Consider the following 14,905-nt stretch of genomic DNA (forward strand, 5'->3'; position numbering starts at 1 on the left):
TGCTTCAGCATGTCTCCTTCTTGAAGTCTCTCCTTGAGGACTGAGAGAGAATTCACTTTCACATACATGAGCGCAAGGAGGACCCTCTTCAGAGTTTTCTCCTTTTCTTTTATTGATTTTGCTAGAAAACAGACGTCCCTGTATAGAAGGTAAGAGCCTCCGAGAGGTTTGGAACCTGTTCAGTCTGATCCATCAGGTGCCGGCTGAATTCTAGGAATGGAAAACACTAGATTGAGGTAGCAGCACTGTATTCCCAATGTAGGACTTTGTCCCTTAGAATCACTGGGGACATTGGGGTTTCTCCTTTTTATTTTCCCTTTTCCTCTGTCCCTCCTACCTTTCTCTTCTTGCTTCCTTTGTCCTTTTCCTCTGCTCTCCTCCCACCACCAGGAGCTCTGTGTATGCAGTGGAGGCCAGGGGCCTTGTGGGAGGCCCTCACAGAGAGGTGAGACTGGAATAGTGCTCTGAGAGTGATCCCCTCAGTGGTGACCTGGGCCATTCTTTGGGCTATTTGATAAGAACCCTTAGCCTCCCACCCATCAAGGTCTCAACCTTGATTGGCTGAGGTGGGGGCTATTGACAGGGAGGAAACTCTAGTCTTTCTTCTTCTCTTTTATGACCAAGCAAAGAAGTCACAACCAGTTATATGTTTGACCAATGTTGATGCTGCTTTCCATTAATTATCTCAGAGCAGTTCATGATCCTCTCTAACATTCCAATTCTTCTAAAATACTTGCTGAATAATTACTATGAACAATTGTTGGTCTGTAGCTCATTTGAGAGCAACTCTACTACTGACTGGCTGCATCAGCTAAGGCAAGTCACTGCTCCTTTCTCAGCCTTAGATTCTCCTTCTGTCAAGTACGAATAACAATCCTCTCCCACCTACCTCGCGATGGGCGGATGATGGGGATCCATTGATGAGTGTCACTAGTAGCAGTGCAGAATAGGAGGTGTCCTATCACATTGAGCCATATCAGATTATGACATAATATTCTATTTTCTTTGTATTTTATGCTTTTGAAATTGTTAAGAGCAGCAACTACTTAGCTCAGACTGAAGCATCTCGTCTAATTTTCTAGATCATAGTGTCTCCCCTTTATGTACGACGAGACAGTTTAATGCACTGTGACAAACAGGAGATGCTCTTGTTTTGCAAACAAATATTTTTGCAAAGAATTTTCCTCCTACTTGTTATGATTTCAAGAAACAAAGTGGTTTAGTCTGAATGGATTTTTCTGACAGAAAACAGTTTCCATGAAAATTTTCACCCCTTATTTCCTGGGCTCTATCCCTGCCTCCGGGGGGGTTGTTGTCTGTTAGTTAGAACAAGAGTTAGGACTGTTGGCTTCTCTTTCTGGCTCTGTCACCGCTTTGCTATGTGACACCTTGGGTAGGTCCAAAGGGAATAGGGTCAGTTCTCTAACTCCAGGCAGCAGTGAGCCTGGGTGAGATAAGGTATGTTCAAGCCATCTGCAAAGGGATGTTTCCAGGTGTTGAACGTCAAGAATTCTAAACTTTGCTAAAATGGCTAGTCTAGAGAAACAAGAAATAGTTGGGGCCAAACTTGAACCATTGTCTTTTTTAAAGCCCATTCAGGGATGTGAGTCCCAGAGAGCCATAGAGAGGGGGAGTAACTTGCTCAAAGTCCCACAGATCAATAGGCAGCAATGGAACCAGGAGTGACAGTCCCTCTCAAAGGCAGGGGGACCGGACATGAGGGCCTGGTTGTAATCAGGGCCGGCTCTAGGCACCAGCGCTCCAAGCGTGTGCTTGGGGCGGCACTTTCCAAGGGGCGGGACTCCAGGCCCCCACCCTTTTTTTTCCTTGGGGCACAAAAAGCCGGAGCCGGACCTGAACCAAGATGTTCCCTGCCAGCTGAGGATTTCAGGAGCTGGAACTGACACTGCAGTTCTGGCTGCAGTCGCTAGATGGCGCTCATGGCAGCCGGAGTCGCACAGGCTGGACGGCAGTTCAGGCTGCCCGGCCGCTGGAGAGCCGGAGCGTCATCCCCAGAGCTGAGCCCGGCTGCGGCGGCGAGAGGGGCTCAGCTCCGGGGGATGATGCTCCGGCTCCAGCGGCCGGGCAGCCTGAACTGCAGCCCAGCCTGGGGGTGAGGAGCCGGGGAGGAGGGAAGTGGGGCCCGGGAGGCAGGGAGGGGTCCTGCTGCCGCTGCTGCTCTGAATCTCCCCAGGACAGCGCGGCGTTTCCCCACCCAAGGGGGCTGGGCAGGGTGCCGCCGGGCTGGGCAGGGGGCGCGGATCCCGGCTCGCTCGCTGATAGGGCAAGTGGCTGGGCAGCCCGAGCTGCCAGGGAGCTGCCGCCGCCCCCTGCTGCCCCCGGACCCAGCTCGCCGCGCACCTCCCCCGCCTCAGCCCTGCGCTGCCTGCCCTGGGAGGGGAGAGGCAAAGCCCGGCTCCAAGCGGGGCAGCGGGGGATACTGCCCTGCCGGGGGACCCCCGCAGCTCAGGCACCTGGGGGTCAGTGTCTAGGGTTACCATACGTCCTCTTTTTCCCCGGACATGTCCGGCTTTTCGGAAGTCAAACCCCCGTCCGGGGGGAATTGCCAAAAAGCCGAACATGTCCGGGAAAATGGCGGCTCTGCTCCTCCCCGACTCGTCGTCCCTGTTTAAAAGCCGGGCTGCCCGAGCGCTACCGGCTTCGGGCAGCCCCCCTGCCTCCGGACCCTGCACCGCCAGCCGGGCACTTCCCCTCCGAGGCTCCGGTGGCGCAGGGCCGGCTCTAGGTTTTTTGCCGCCCCAAGCAAAAAAAAAAATTTGGCTGCCCACCACCCCAGCCCTGGGCTCTTCCCCCCCCCACACCAGTGCCCTCCCCCACCCGCATGCCCCAGCCCTGGACTCTCTCTTCCCCCCCCCCCACACCCCCTGCTGCCCCAGCCCTTAGCTCCCCCCCAAATGTGACCTCCTTGTTCACCACAGCAATCCCCATTTACACTTGCAGTGGGAATCAAACTGTTTCTCCTATTTTTATTTCACTTTAGTATAAATCTCGCCCCCGCAACCCCATCTTTAGTGCTCCAAATGCACATGGAAGGCACAGGGACTAACCCTCAAACCTTGTACCCAGAAAGGGATGGGGAGCTAGTAAAGAGGGTTCAGGCAGAGGAGCGGGTGTGGGGGTGCTTGTGGAGGAGGAGGGAGGTATCAGGAGGGTTGCGGGAGAAGAGGTGCAGGGGAGGGGGGAGGTGCGGGAGGAGAGGGCTGGGGGAGGGTACAAGGGGAGAGGTGTGGGTGAAGGGAGAGTACAAGGGGAAGGGGTGCAGCGAAGGAGCAATGGAGGAGGTACAAGTGGAGGGGCTGCGAGCGGGATGGGGGGTACAAGGGCTGAGAGGAGCAGGCGCTGACAGCTGCTTCCCCAGCCCCGTCCAGGCAGAGCCGAGAGGACAGACACTGATAGGGTTACCATATCTAATAAATAAAAAAAGAGGACCCTCCACAGGTCCTGGCCCCGCCCATTTCCCCACCCCTAGCCCTGCCCCAACTCCGCCCCTTCCCCTCCCTACCTCCGCCCCCTCCTCCCTCCCACTCCCAGCCACGGGGAAAGGGCTGCCCCAGCAGTACCGGCTTCACGGTTTGCTCGGCAGCCCCCAGACCCTGCGCCCCCGGCCGGCGCTTCCCCAGTGCAGCTGGAGCCCGGGACGGGAAGCTCCCAGCCGGGGGCGCAGGGTCTGGAGGCTGCCCGGCAAACCGTGAAGCTGGTAGCGCTCGGGCTTTGGGCAGCCCCTATGCCTCCGGACCCTGCGCCCCCAGCCAGGCACTTCCCCTCCCGGGCTCCGGCGGCGCAGGGTCCGGAGGCACGGGGGCTGCCCGAAGCCGGTAGCGCTTGGGCAGCCCGGCTCTTAAACAGAGCCGAAGAGTCGGGGAGGAGCAGAGCCGCCATTTTCCCGGACATGTTCGGCTTTTTGGCAATTCCCCCAGGACGGGGGTTTGAGTGCTGAAAAGCCGGACATGTCCAGGAAAAAGAGGACGTATGGTAACCCTAGACACTGACCCCCAGGTGCCTGAGCTGCGGGGGTCCCCCAGCAGGGCAGTATCCTCCACTGCCCCGCTCGGGAGCCGGGCTTTGCCTCTCCCCGCCCAGGGCAGGCAGCGCAGGGCTGAGGCAGGGGAGGTGCGTGGCAGGCTGGGTCTGGGGGCAGGAGGCGGCAGCTCCCTGGCAGCTCGGGCTGCCCAGCCACTCGCCCTGTCAGCGCACGAGCCGGGATCCGCCCACTGCCCAGCCCGGCAGCGCCTGCCCAGCCCCCTTGGGTGGGGAAACGCCGCGCCGCCCTGGGGAGACTCAGAGCAGCAGCAGGACCCCTCCCCCATCCCTGCATCCCCGGCTCCTCACACCCAGGCTGGGCTCTCGCCGCCGCAGCCGGGCTCAGCTCCGGGGATGACGCTCCGGCTCTCCAGCGGCCGGGCAGCCGGAACTGCCGTCCAGCCTGTGCGACTCCGGCTGCCATGAGCGCCATCTAGCGACTGCAGCCAGAACTGCAGCGTCAGTTCCAGCTCAGCCTGAAAGCCTCAGCTAACAGGGAACATCTTGTTTCATGTCCGGCTCCCGGCTTTTTGTGCCCCAAGAAAAAAAAAGGGGGGGGCCTGGAGTGCCGCCCCTTGGAAAGTGCTGCCCCAATCACATGCTTGGAGTGCTGGTGCCTAGAGCCGGCCCTGGACCCAGCCAAGAGAAAGAACAGTCTCTCTTATCTCCCCTGCCCCCGTTTTTCATTCTTTTTTTCTTCATCCTCCTCCTATAAGTAATAGCAAGTAAATGAAAATAAAGTGAGGTACCTTGATTGTTCTTGTAGTCCAACTTATTTTTCCACAGACCACTTGAAAATCGCTGAGGGTCTTGACGGACCACTTAATGATCTTTCCAAATATTGTTTGTACAGTGTACTGTTAGCTAACTATTGTAAAGCACTTTGGTTAAGAACGCTTATTAAAAAAATGTAAAAAAATGTTGGGGTTCAGGGTCTGGCCAGGAGCTAGGGCGAGGGAGGGGGCTCAGGGTTGGGGCAGGAGGTTGGGGTGTGGTGTGCTTACCTGGGGCAGCTCCTGTTTGGTGCGAGGGGTGCAGGTGGGAATGTGAGGGGTGGGTGCAGGAGCTCCCATTTAGTGCTCAGGGTGGGGGTGGGGATGTGGGGGTGAAGGAGTCAGGGCAGGGGTGTGGGGGTGGGTATGTGTGGGAGGTGCAGGAGTCAGGGCAGGGGTGTGTGGGGGGGTGCAGGAGTCAGGGCAGAGGGTGTGGGGGGCTATGTATGTGGTGGGGTGCAGGAGTCAGGGCAGGGGGGTCTAGGTATGTGGTGGGGTGCAGGAGTCGGGGCAGGGGGCTGGGTATGTGTGGGAGTGCAGGAGTCAGGGCAGGGTGTGTGTGTGTGTGTGGGGGTGTAGGGGTAAGGGCAGGGGGCCGGGGCGGTATGAGGGGGGTGCAGGGGTCAGGGCATGGCTGGGGGTGTGGGCTGGGGTTGTGGGGGTGCTCATGGCATGGAGATGGAGGGGGTATGCGCCGATTCCACCCCCTTCCCCAAGTCCCGCCCCCACCTCTTCTCTGCCTCCTCAAAAGGTAAGGAACAAAACTTAAGTCTGTAGATAGTTTCTCTGAGCTGCAGCTGCATTCACTTCTCAGCAAACCCACAGACAAGTAACTGGTATATGCAATATTCTATTTCTGCCAATAAATCCACAGTAACACAAAGTTTATAGGCCAATTCTTCAGCTGGCATTTAAGTCTTCGGAGCTTTGCTGACTTACAGGCTTAGCCTCAACCTATTGCTGGGCAGAGAAGACCCGGACCTGCTGATAGTGGGGAGCCAGGGCAGTGCCTTCCCAGCTGATGTTACTGAGCACGCTCATTGCAAGCTAAGCAGCAAATCTCAGGGGGGAAAGGGGCGGCACATGGCTCCATTTCTTTGTCCCCCTCCCACCCACACAGTGCCTCTGCTGCTGGGAGATGGGGAAGGGTTGTTACCTCCATTTTAGACAAGAGAAAATCAGGCCCAGACAGGATAAGTGACTTGCCTGACTTCACACAGAGCAGGGAATGGACCCTGGATCTGCTCAGGCTAACTTAGCACCTTAACTACTGGGCAAACCTTTTCCTCTACAGCCAGAGCCTGGGATAGGAGAAGGGGATGGGCAGATGCACACGTGCACAGAGTTTGTCTGATAATCATCTCACTGACCTTCCTTCCAGTCTCTAGGCCAGTCTGTGCAGAGTCAGGTGAGAATGGTGATGTCACCAGTCCTTGATATGGTTTTCCAAGGGGGTCTCTGCTACTCCCCAATTGGCTTTCTTTGGTTAGCCCCTGGTCAGAACAGGTCTTGGCCCTTGGAATCTAATTAGGCCAAGCAGTCTGTATCAGTGCCTTTGGGCTGTGTCTCTAGAAGCAACCAGGTACAAGAGTATTAGCCCTTTGCTAGTCCAAGCCTTTCTACCCCCTTTCCAGCTCCGGCCTCTCTTCTGTTATAGCAGGCCTTGTTTCCCTTATTGGTTGCAGCTCTGGGTGCCTGCCTCCCTGACTGGCAGTTGAGGCATCTATGGGGGGGCGTGGTCAGGCTGCTCACCTGCAGGCAGGAGGGGCTCCCCTCCCCCTACAAACCTCTACTCCGTATGGAGTGTGTGTGTGTAGACCCCAGTACAGGTGGATAGGAGTGAAAGTGAATCATTTTTCAGGCCTGCTGTAAAACGCTGAGGTTCTCTCTGAATGCCCAGCCACTTTCTGTGCTCAGCTATTAGGTCCAGCTGCCCGCAGCCCCATCTCCGCCCAGTTCTGTTTGCATTCCCTAGATGGGATTCTCTACTGGGCATCCCCTGTTCCCATTAAGATCCCTTTGGAGGAAGGGATGAGAAAGAGAGACAAACATTTCTCCCTCCCCCACAATTTCTACCAGTCCCTGCTCCTCATCTGGTGGGGAAATAAAGTAAAACCAGCCCATTGGGGCTGTGAGCAGGTAAATCTCCTCCCTCCCCAAGCAGCTCCCCCAGAGCACTAACCCAATGGCTCCCCCCCCACCACATGGACAGAGGCTGAAAGTCCATCTGATGGCAGCTCAGGGGCCAGTGTGGAATGTGCTGGCCCTAGTGGGGCAGGTGACCCTGTAACACAACCACACCCAGCAAGGCCTGCACCAATTTTCTCCCTTTTTGTCAGTCCCCAGAAGACTCAGGGACTAAGTGGTCCACAGAGACCAAGCTCCTCCGCACCAGGTGAGGGCTGGGGCCCAATGGCTGAGGGGAGAGGGTGTGAAGGGAGCTCACACTTGGGGTCCTGCAGTGCACAGGGTGTGGGATAAACAGGGAGCTCTAGGAGTCCCTGGTTCAGTGCTGGGTGCACTGGCCAAGAGGGCAGCCGTCACACCTGTTCTTAGCCAAGTGGCTACTGCTTCTGTTTCCCTGCACAGTCTCCCCAGCTCTCGGGGGCTCCTGGCTCTCTGCAGATGACAGTGGGTGTGAGAGGAGCTGGCATTGGGGCTCCTGCGCTGTACAGGGGATGGGCTAACCAGAGATCTCTTGTCTCCAAGGCTCTCAGGCCCCTTTTCCAGTCTGGCTGCAGGAGGGGATCTGGGGACAGACAGAGGGGGCCTGGGAGAATCTGGGGAGCAGCCTCCTGGGACCAGAAATGGAAATCCAGCTGTGGTGAGAAGGGAACGCTTGCCAAGGATGTAGCTGGTTACAGGGGCTGCCGTACAGCTGGATACAATGTTACAGCTATTTAATGCAGTGCACTGTGGAATTCCTAAGTTTTTGCAGCTGGATGGTGTGAGCTGAAATTATTTTCTTTAAAGGGAAGGCTGGCACTGCTCCTGTTTTGCTGGAGAAGGCATGGCTGGAGATCTGTAGCCATCAGTCACATGCCTTTATTCTGCTGCTGTTTCCTGTGGCTGGGCACTGCAGCCAGGACTCTTTTGCAGCAGAGTGGATTTGAGATCAGATTCAATAGGGAATCTGGGGAGTGGCCGCCTGGACCCAGAACAGGAGCTGCAACTGCGATGGGACAGGCGTGCTGGGCGGAGATGCTCTGGGGAAGCAGCTGGTTACTTCATGAGCAACAAGATACCATATTGTTACGTCTTTACTCAGACTGTGATGAGATGTATTGTAACCATTGTGTAAGGCAAACTTGCTTTCAACCAGTCTTGCTACTTCTTGGCAGCCAGGTGCTGTCAGCTCTGGTGGATGTGCTGAAGCAGAGGTTCTCACTGTCGGCGGGTTTTTTGCTGGTGAATGTACTGCCTGAGAACTGTAGTCATCAGTCAAACACAGATGACATGCCATTATTTTTGGCCAACAGAAGTGGCCTCCAGGAGCTGTGAGGGGGAGGCTGGAGAGATGAATCCCTCAGCCCATGTCACTTGCAGGCAGCTGACTGTGCCAATGAGACAATTCCCAGACTGCTGAGCGGAACAGCGGGATGGGGGAGTGGGGACACTTTCCAACAGCTAGGTCAAAAAACATGGGCTGGGGTAAAGTGAAACAAGCCAGAGGACAAGTACAATTCTCACTTGACCTTCCAGCCCTAGCAGGCAGTCTAGTATTGAACACCTTTGCCACCCATTCTACTCCTAATTTACCAGAGAAGTTGCAAAAGGTCACTGAAGCCAAAATGGGGAATAGAACCAGGGTCTCCAACATAGAAGGCCCAGGTCTTAGCTACTCAGCCCCACTGCCTTGGTTGAAAGTATCAACTATCTGTTCATTAGGTCACCTGTCTCTAACCGTTACAGCAGAGCCAGCAATAGGAGTCCAGAGTCCTGATCACAAATGTTCTACTGATGATGACTAGCAAATACTTGTGTAACCCACTGGCAAAGCACATGTCACATCCCCTCTACTGGCTGGTCTACACACAGCACAACAATTATTCCCAGAGCTGGTATGGTGGGGCTCCGAAAAGACAAGATTCAAATCATGTAGCAGAGCCAGGGAGAAAAGCGTTGTAGTTCAATTTGTTTTATTTTATTTTTTTTAATGGTTTGTTTAATTCACACAATAAGGAAAAAATACTTTAAAGCAGGATTATAGTTTATAAACATTTTTATCTGTAGGTTATGGAACAATGTGCAACCAAACACAGCTGTTCCACATTTCAGCTATTCAGCACATATATTTCTTGCTGGTGCCACATCTTCGCATGTTTGAAGGCTGATGGGCACCGTGACCAGCCAGCTCCCTCCAGAGCTCCATGAACAGTTCCTGAGTTACATGGTTATATGCAGTAAACACCCAGACAGGCCGTAAAGGAACATGTCACAGGCTGGCCAATGTACCTGGACAGGCAGTTAAATGTGTCTCTTTCTTTCACAAAAAAGGTAAGCATTGCAAGTAAACACACTGGAAGTCTGTTGGCATATGGAACAAACAGGAGTATGAGATGACACCTTGGAGCCCCACAAAAAGACCCACAGGGTTCCACCTGCCTTTCTGGAGCAGAACAATGAGTTCTGGAAATACAAGAAGAAGCAAAACAACATTTTGCCCCCCATTTCCTGAGAAAACCCCTGGTACAGCCTGGGGTGTTCAGGAAACCTTGGATCCTGGTTACGACTGTAAAGCAGCAGCTTTGTCAAAGACAGAGACCTTGGGAGAAACTCCAGGGAACTGGAAGCAAAGGGCAGTGGGGAGTAGCCAGGCGCATGATGGCCTCAGTCTATGGTATTTGCATCTATTGATTCCAGTGAGACAATTCTCAGAATGCCTGGAGCAGAGCTGGGCCCTGACTTCATTCTGGGTTGTTGGTACTCAGCACCTTTCAGGGTTGGGCCTGAAGTATGTACCTGTTTCCCAGTCTGGTTACTATGGGACGAGGGAAAGGGACAAGTGCTCAGTGCAGTTTTCCTTAGGTATCTACAGCTCAAGTCAGTGAAGATGGTGATTGGTTGGTCTCTGGGGGTTTAACAATCAAAATGATCATTAAAATGACAATAGATCTTAGTCATTTGTATTTTAAAATTATTGAGAAACCTTCACTAGCCAGTTCCCCAAGATGCCGATAACCTGAGTGTTAATAAACTTCTTTTGCAGGCTGGCCCCTTGAAATCAGTGGAAAGATTCCCAACCACATCAAAGGCCTTTGGATCAATCGCTAAGTGACTTGGTCAGTCACCCCAAGTGCCATTCACTGCATCCTAGTAACTGGGTTCTCTGCAGATGAAGTGCCAGGGGGTGGGAAGGTGAAATCCACCCCCAGCCTGGGGCCAGGACATAGGGCTCCAGCACAGCACATCCTGTCCACCCTAAAGTCAGCCCCTCCCCCAGCCTGTGCCCTGGAGCGCTGGTTTCAGCCCCCCTGCACCACTGGGATTCCCCTTCCATGCGACATTGGGGCTGCTTCCCCTCCAGCAGCTACTCCAAGCCGTCCCTTTGCTGCCACGGCCTCACTGCTATTGGTAGTGTGCTCGCTCCAGCAGTATCAGCATGTTTACATGTACCTGAGCTGGGAATCACACCTCCCAGGTACTGTGTAGATGTGCCCTCAATTGAACTAGGACATTCTTAATGTAAGTAGGGTCTGAATGAGCTCTCCCCTGACACCTACTGATGAGCTGGGGAAGAGGACCTCAGGAGCTGCCCTTGTTTGCATGGACACACCCACCCTGCCTAGGTGCTCAGCATGATGGAGCTGCTTTGACCAAATGGTCACTTTTGGCTGGTGTTGGATCACCAGTCACTTAGTTATTGGGGCAGGTACTAAAGGGTTGTTCTCCTTGTTGTGTGAATCAAGGGCAACAGAACTGTGCTTGGCATACCCTGATTGAGGGACTCACCCTCAACTAAACTGCACTCGCTATGCAGGGGACATGGGTTCCAAAGACTAGTGGAGGTGTGAGGGGGTGGTGAGATATTTGTACTAGATGGTGGAAGCCCTGGATGTGATCTGATCCTTTCTGTGTCCACTGTGTAATCACAGAGATGGTTAAGATTCAATGGGGAGTCTTGTTATGTATGAACAGAGCTGAAATAACTGATTATCGGGTTTAAGCATTAGATCTGCTTTGGGAGAGTTTTTCCGATACAATAGACTGCCCTGTCTGTGCTACCAGTGAGTTTCCCACACTAACAGCTGAAATCACTGAGAGCTGTGCTAAGTGGTATGACTTGAAGATGTCCTAGTGAGTGTGGGGCGGTGAGCTAATAACTGGCTGAGCAGCTGGTGCAGTGGTAAGTAGAGCTGTGAGTGGCTGGCAAGGCAGCCGCTGCCAGAGCAAATGCCTGGACAGTGGAGGAAGCAAGATGCACCCCCTCCACCCACCACCAGGGGGAGAGGTGAACTCTGCAGATGCACCTCTAAATTCTGGGTCTTCACTGTGAGTGCGGCAGAAGGAGAAGGGACGGGTATGTTAAAGGAACTTTTGGTTGCTTGACTAAAGAGCCTGAGACAAAAGGTCACTGCCCAAAGTACTCCAGGGTGGTGGTTTTGCTCATGGTTTTATGTTTATTAATCCAGCTTGCAGTGTTTTCCCAAATGAATGCCCTGTGATTTCCCTCCTTTCATTAAAAGTTTTGTTTCTATACTCAGACTCTGTGCTTGCGAGAGGGGAAGTATTGCCTCCCAGAGGCACCCAGGGGTGGTGTGTAATTTTCGCAGGTTACTGGGTGGGGGCTAGAGCCGGTTCTGTGTTGTATTGTTGAAGAGGAATCCCTAGATATTAAACCCGGCCCTGGTTGCTGCCAGCTCCACCGGGCAGAAGAGTTATATTAATATACAATGAGGGCATCCACAGCCACACACAGACTTGCACTGAAACAACAGTGCAAACAGACACACAAACAGGTGTGTTGTGAGCAAGACATGAGAAGTCATTCTTCCACTCTACTCTGCGCTGGTTAGGCCTCAACTGGAGTATTGTGTCCAGTTCTGGGCACCGCATTTCAAGAAAGATTTGGAGAGAGTCCAGAGACAAGCAATAAGAATGATTAAAGGTCTAGAGAACATGACCTATGAAGGAAGGCTGAAAGAATTGGGATTGTTTAGTTTGGAAAAGAGAAGACTGAGAGGGGACATGATGTTAGGATATAGATATTCAGGCCTGTCTGCAAACGCCTATACTTTAAGAATTTAGGTGTATTCTTATCACTTAGCTAGTTATAGAGTTATAGAAGAAAGAATCAAAATCACTGTCTGCCGGAGTAGGGCCTTCTCTTACCGTGACAATCTGAGGCCCTGTTCTTAGGCTAAGGCCTTCGGCTAAGCAGCAGAGGCCAGCCATAAACTGGGAAGTGTATGGTCACATTCTCACATTCCAAACTAGTCACATTGAAATAAGGTGCTATTGGGCTGTTAGGAATACAATTCTGTCCTGATATTCCTATCACCTCCAGAGAAAAGGAAGAGCCTAGAAGATGTAAAAGGAAACTTAGTTTGATAGCATCCTGTCTGGCAAGAACTCACTTATCAATAGCTGGGATGTGAAATCCTCATTTCTGTGTTGTTCTATCACTGTAGTCTCCACTTCCCTATTGTTTGTCTGTATAATCTCTGTCTGGTTCTGTGATTGTTTCTGTCTGCTGTATAATTAATTTTGTTGGGTGTAAACCAAATAAGGTGGTGGGATATAATTGGTTAAATAACATGTTACAATATGTTAGGATTGGTTAGTTAAATTTCAGTAAAATGATTGGTTAAGGTATAGCTAAGCAGAACTCAAGTTTTACTATATAGTCTGCAGTCAATCAGGAAGTAAGGGGGGAATGGGAACAGGGACTGGGGGAATTGGAATCATGTTTTGCTAAGGGGGGGAATGGGAACAGGGAATGGGAACAGGAACAGGGACACAGGCAAGGCTCTGTGGTGTCAGAGCTGGGAAGGGGGACACTGAGGAAGGAAACTGGAATCATGCTTTCTGGAAGTTCACCCCAATAAACATAGAATTGTTTGCACCTTCGGACTTCGGGTATTGTTGCTCTCTGTTCATGCAAGAAGGACCAGGGAAGTGAGAGGGTGAAGGAATAAGCCCCCTAACACATGATAGCAGTTTTCAGGTATATAAAAGGGTGTCATAAGGAGGAGGGAGAAAACTTGTTCATCTTAGCCTCTAAGGATATGTAAGCGGGGGAATGGTCCTGCTATTGTGGGGAACTTTCCTGGCTTCTGCACTACCCCGGTGAAGTGGGCTAGCGAAAGGATCTGAGTCCTCGCTCCTACTCCCTGTACCCAGAGGCCTCCCTGCCCTTGAGGACTCCCCTTCCACTCTCCTGTCTGGCAGAGTCCTCGTAACCCCAACAAGGCTGGGCCCAGGATTCCTGGGCATTCGACCCCCAACCCTGCTGTGGTCACCTAGGACAGGAGCTAGGGTGTCCCCACTCCGGGGTTCTCTCTCTGCACTGGGCACCTCCCAGACCCACTGATCATTTCATACAATTTAAAACAAATACAAGTTGTTTAATTAACAATTACTTAAAAAAAAGAATAAGGAAAAATGGAAAAGGTTGAAGGAAAACACATCACCCCGCTCTGTGGCAGGGAACATCACAAACAGTGTCTCTGGAACGTCAGGGCACTTCACAGTCTGTTCCTTGTAGGTCCCAGGCCTCCTTCTCAGGCCATGGCAGGGATGCTGCGGGTTGGACACTTGCAATGGTGGTGGCCACACACTTCTGAGCTTTGGGTGGTGGGACCCTTCTTCCCAGCATCAGCCCCCCATCAGGTTAAGATCCCCCTCCCAGTCTGGCCTGCAAGGGCCCTTGTCTGGGGGTGTCTTTCTGCACTGGGCCGTTGGCCCAAGGTCCCCCCTTGGCTGGCCCCACTTGCTCACCACACCTGGCTCTGCGGCTGCACAGGATCTGCTCTACCTGGGCTGTCTCTGGTTCTGTGGCTGCAGCTCTGCTCGCAACTCTGACCTGCTTCCTGAGCTGCTTTTCTGGCCCCTCTGGCTGGCACGGCTCTGCTCCCCAGCTCAGCTCGGGCCCCTGCTTTCTCCTTAGCTCGGCCCCACTCAGTCTGACCCAGGCAATTCCAGCTCACACGGAGGACGGGACCCCCCAGGCCTCCTGACTCTCTGATTAGCTGCCCACCCTGTCAATCAGGCTCAGATGTTGAGGCTGACCTGGAGCATTGGCCTCTCCCCAATCTTTTAGTGCTGGGAGCTAACCAACCAAAACACCCCCAGTGAATGTTAGTAAGGGGGCAACACTCCCCTTACAGATAGAACAAGAAGCAATGGGCTTAAACTGCAGCAAGGGAGGTCTAGGTTGGACATTAGGAAAAAGTTCCTAACTGTCAGGGTGGTTAAACACTGGAATCAATTGCCTAGGGAGGTTGTGGAATCTCCATCTCTGGAGATATTTAAGAGTAAGTTAGATAAATGTCTATCAGGGATGGTCTAGACAGTATTTGGTCCTGCCATGAGGGCAGGGGACTGGATTCGATGACCTCTCGAGGTCCCTTCCAGTCCTAGAATCTATGAATCTATGAACTATAGGTGGGAACTAAACCCCCCTTGAGTTATTTCAGTGACAGTGTGTGTGTAGAGGATCCTTGGCTTCACTGTATCTTGCTGAACATCTAACCACCCTCCTGGGACCAGTCGGGCTACAGGGGATTCCCTGGGTTAAGGCAGAGGCAGCTGGTGTGTCCTAGTGACAAGGCATGAAAATGGCAGCAACTCATTAACCCAGAGCAACCCTTGAGCTGAAGGGTGATTTTATGGTAAATCTTCTAAGATTTATGTCATCACAGTCTAAAGGTTACAGCCCAGCCCCTTCAAAACATGAGCTAAGAGCTAGAAAGAAGATTTTAGGCTTTAACTTTGTAAAACTCCAAACACAAAAGGGAAAGTAACAATCCTACCCGTTCCCCACCCCAATCCTCCACCCTGTTCCAGCTGCCCCAGTCTCTTCCTGTCATTTTTTCTCCTGGGGCCAATACTGAGTTCATTATCACTGTGTTGACTGGGTCTGCTGGGGG

This window comes from Malaclemys terrapin, chromosome 13, assembly GCF_027887155.1.
Source record: "Malaclemys terrapin pileata isolate rMalTer1 chromosome 13, rMalTer1.hap1, whole genome shotgun sequence".
Classification (NCBI taxonomy): Eukaryota; Metazoa; Chordata; order Testudines; family Emydidae; genus Malaclemys; species Malaclemys terrapin.